This window comes from Vulpes lagopus, chromosome 2 (assembly GCF_018345385.1).
Source record: "Vulpes lagopus strain Blue_001 chromosome 2, ASM1834538v1, whole genome shotgun sequence".
Lineage (NCBI taxonomy): Eukaryota > Metazoa > Chordata > Mammalia > Carnivora > Canidae > Vulpes > Vulpes lagopus.
In genome coordinates, this window is record NC_054825.1 from 57366450 (window position 1) to 57371285 (window position 4836).

General features: G+C 47.5%; 1 pseudogene; it reads left to right on the plus strand.

Moving 5' to 3' along the window:
- The first annotated feature begins 333 nt into the window (after positions 1-333).
- Positions 334-1465, plus strand: LOC121485844 (annotated as a pseudogene).
- Positions 1466-4836: the final 3371 nt, after the last annotated feature.

Genomic DNA, 4836 nt, shown 5'->3' on the forward strand with positions numbered 1-4836 from the left:
CACTCATAAAAAGTATATACAGTTGCAGTCACTCCTCACAATCCTAGTGCAGCTCTTTCTGCTCACAGGTCCTATCCCCATGTTATATAAGAGAAGCACCTTTCTGCGCTGAAAAAGTCCCAAGCTTGCTTTCTTGACCATTTGTTCTCAGCCCCACAGCAGGTGGGCCACCCACTTTTGGAAGATACTTTTTAGTATTGGAGGAGTGTGCATGTAATGAAAGCAGGAAGAGAACCAGCCAGAAGGGACAATCACTTAAACAAGAGTTTAGGCTTTTCTGCCCCTGGATGCCACCGAGTAAGCATCGTTAAAGTCTCCTCTCCCACCAACGTCATGTCTAAGGCAGAGTCTCCCGGAGAGCCCGAGCAGCTGCGGCAGCTCTTCGTCGGAGGTTTGAGCTTCGAAACAACCCATGAGAGTCTGAGGAGCCATTCTGAGCACTGGGGGACACTTACAGACTGTGTGGTAATGAGAGACCCCAACACCAAGCGCTCCAGAGGCTTTGGGTTCATCACGTCCACCACCGTGGAGGAGGTGGACGTGGCCATGGACGCTGGGCCGCACAAGGTGGACGGGAGAGTCGTGGAACCAAACAGGGCTGTCTCCCCAGAAGATTCTCAAAGACCCGGTGCCCACTTAACTGTGAAAAAGATTTTTGTCGGTGGCATCAAAGAAGACACTGAAGAACATCATCTAAGAGATTATTTTGAACAGTATGGGGAACATTGAAGTGATTGAGATCATGACTGACCGAGGCAGTGGCAAAAAGAGAGGTTTTGCTTTTGTGACCTTTGATGACCACGACTCTGTAGACAAGATTGTCATTCAAAAATCCCATCCTGTGAATGGCCTCAACTGTGAAGTAAGGAAAGCCCTATCGAAGCAAGAGATGGCTAGTGCTTCGTCCAGCCAAAGAGGCCGGAGTGGTTCTGGAAACTTCGGTGGTGGTCGTGGAGGTGGTGTTGGTGGGAATGACACCTTTGGTCGTGGAGGGAACTTCAGTGGTCGAGGTGGCTTCAGTGGCAGTCAAGGTGGTGGTGGATACGGGGGCAGTGGGGATGGCTATCACGGATTTGGTAATGACGGTGGTTATGGAGGAGGCGGCCCTGGTTACTCTGGAGGAAGCAGAGGCTATGGAAGTGGTGGACAGGGTTATGGAAACCAGGGCAGTGGCTATGGCGGGAGTGGCAGCTATGACAGCTATGACAGCTATAACAACGGAGGAGGCGGAGGCGGCTATGGTGGTGGTAGTGGAAGCAACTTTGGAGGTGGCGGAAGCTATAACGATTTTGGCAATTACAACAATCAATCCTCAAATTTTGGACCCATGAAAGGAGGAAATTTTGTAGGCAGAAGCTCTGGCCCCTATGGTGGTGGAGACCAATACTTTGCCAAACCACGAAACCAAGGTGGCTATGGCGGTTCCAGCAGCAGCAGCAGCTATGGCAGTGGCAGAAGGTTTTAATTACTGCAGGAAACAAAGCTTAGCAGGAGAGGAGAGCCAGAGAAGTGAAGGGAAGCTACAGGTTACAACAGATTTGTGAACTCAGCCAAGCACAGTGGTGGCAGGGCCTAGCTGCTACAAAGAAGACAGGTTTTAGACAATTCTCATGTGTATGGGCAAAAAACTCAAGGACTGTATTTGTGACTAATTGTATAACAGGTTATTTTAGTTTCTGTTCTGTGGAAAGTGTAAAGCATTCCAACAAAGGGTTTTAATGTAGTTTTTTTTTTTTGGCACCCATGCTGTTGATTGCTAAATGTAATAGTCTGATCATGATGCTGAATAAATGGGTCTTTAAAAGTTTAGGCATGAGTCATACCTTCACTAATTGTCATAAAGAGCTTCCAACAGTCATACAAGGTCTTACAAGGTTTAGCATTATAGCTCTCCCAGAGGGAGACGAGGGAGCATTCTTGCAACGCGTGAACACAGAATGGATACAAGCGGTAGGATAGATAGTAGGATAAAGCAAGTGAAGTTCAACATTACTCTGGGTGTAGTCATTTTTCCAGGGTGGGAAACAGGATGCATTCCCTGAGTAGATGGAATCAGATTAGACATAGATTTCACCTCTCCTCTGAGGATGCCACTGGGGTTCCAGCCCTAGTGCCAGGGTTGCTGGGAGCTTCACAGCTCTGCTCACCCAGCTCGTGGCTCAGGACTCTGCTTCTATCTGTCCAGACGACAAATAGGAAGCCCCTGAGAAGGGGACAGTGGGAGGACCAATAAGTCAATGAGTGACTGTCTTGCTGGTGTAGTAGAGTTGGTCACTGCGGGGCAGGACCCCCACCCTTGTGAGAGTCATGAGCACACCGTGAGCAGGAGAAAGGACCCTTAGACACCTCTGACACCCAAGTAGGAGAAGCTGCACTTCCTTTAACATACCTGTACACAGTGCTTGTGTTTGGCCAGGTCAGTGCGGGATGCTCTTTGTATTGCTTGAGGCCTGATCTTCTAGAGCTGGATGAAATCACTCCTGAAGAATTAAATTCCAAATCTTACTATTCTAGAAGATCAGACCTCCTCTGTAACCTCTAATTTCCCCTCCCCTGTTAGATCTCAAATGTAGTCCTCTCCCAGTCTCCAGTTGGAAGGTGTTGGTTGGGGTGGGGGTGCAGGGGGAAACTCTTCTATTTCTTCTGGAGGTGTTAAATTTCGGGAAGCCTAAGTTAGTGTTCATTTATTTACCTCCACCCATGCTTTTCCTAAAAAGAATTAGTATATAAAATATACTAAAGTAACAAAAACTAGGGATGAGTAAGAAAGCATCAGCAAAGGAATAGGAAGGACAAGACAAATGATGGAATCCAGAATGCATACCAGGAAGTCTTAGGCCTTTAATAAAATGGTTACAAATCCAATTCTAAATCTTCTAACTGGAGATCCCTGGGTGGCTCAGCGGTTTAGCGCCTACCTTTGGCCCAGGGCATGGTCCTGGAGTCCCGGGATCGAGTCCCACATCAGGCTCCCTGCATGGAGCCTGCTTCTCCCTCTGCCTGTGTCTCTGCCTCTGTGTGTGTGTGTGTGTCTCTCATGAATAAACAAAATCTTAAAAAAAAAATCTTCTAACTGGAAGAAAAAAAAAGAAACCCCCACAGAGTAACATGAATCCCAGGGTCTGATTCAAAAAATAAAATGCCTTGGGAAACATACCCGACAGGAGAAAATTTTCTACAGGTATGTAATGAATGAATGAAGTCTCAACAAGCTTTTGTTTTGTTCTTAAGATTTTACCTATTGGAGGTAGGGGAACCCGAGGGGTTGTTGGGGGGGGGGGGGGGAGGGGAGCTGAGGGGGAGAGGGAGAGTCGAGCAGACTCCTCACTGAGCATGGAGCCTGACATGGGGCTCCATCTCAAGACCCTGAGCCCATGACCTGAGCTCAAACCTAGAGTCACTAACTCAACCAGCTAAGCCCCGAGGCACCCCTCAGCAAGGTCTTTAGAATGGACAAAATGACAGTTTCACAGAAATACCCAGAAGATAACTCAAGGAAAACCATGGCCATCTCTCCATGCTGTTAACCGCAATTCTAGCAAGTCTGGGCTCCAGAGCACCTCCTAGTCTGGCCACCAAGCCTTAAGCCCAGAGAGGGGTTCAGTTGGGGTGGGGGTGGGGGTGCAGGGAGGACTATTTTGATTGTCATCACTGTGGTTTTAAAGTTAAAGCCTTTAGGAGGGGGCCTGGGGCTTCAATTCCCCACCCTCTATTGACTTCTCCTCCAGTGGCTTCATATATTTATTTTGCCTAACTGGCCCCAAAGGCATTGCCTTAGAGACTCGGTCATTCATCTACTCATCCAGTAGATATTTTCGAGCACTTTTAGTTTGGCACTCTTCTCTACAAGTAAGCAAATAACCTGCCTCAGGAAGCTTAAATCCTCGTGGAAATCAATAGGCAACAGATAACAAGTGATCCATCAGAAGGGTCAGGGATACGGAAAATAAAAAAGGGAGGAAGGGCCAGAGAGAGGAAAAATGTATGGAATTGCCAGGAAAGTGCCTAAGGAAGATCACATTTGAATAAGCACCAGAAAAAGAGAAAGCTGTGGCTCTCTAGGGGAAAAGCAAGTACAAAGGCCCTGAGGTAGGGAGGGGATTGCCTCAGAGGACCAGCACACAACCAAACGTGAGCAGAGGAAAAGGCACAGGTGAGCTCTAAAGAGAGAAGAAACAGTAAAAGGGCAGGGCACAAAACACAGGATCTGCTAGATCATTGCAGGTATTTCAGAGGAAGCCACTGGAGGGATTTGAGGGGTAACAGGACATCACGTAAGGATGTTGCCTGCTCGGACTCACTGGAGATCAGCTAACAGACCATTACAATCACCCCCTGATTTAGAAAAACAGTAGTTGTAGCTTCTTCAAGAAGTTTCCTATAAATATGGTGGCTTCCAGACTTTGTGGTGGTATCACTGGCCTATTAGTAGTAGGTGCGCTCAGGGCGAGCCTGTGGGATTTAGTGGTCAGCAGAGCTGAGAGCGTGAACCGAAGAACCAGGCCAAAAAATGATCCCGGTGGAGACAGGGACTCCGCCCCTTCAGAGGGGAAGGGGGAAAGCCCTCACCCCTCCAACCACAAACTGTTGGCTGGAAAATGTTCAAGTGGCAGGCACAAGGCAACTTTCATCTCTTAAAAAAAAAAAAAAATGGAGGGGTGCATCTTTGGAATACTTGGAGCAAAATTACTTCCTGGTGAGCCCTCCAAGACAAAGGAGCCATAAAACAAACTGGAAGGTAACTTAAAGCAAAGACCGGCTTCCTAGGATTAAAAGAACCAGTTAAAAAAAAAAAAAAAAATTGGAGTAAAAGCCAGAGAGCCTGAGTTGGTCATG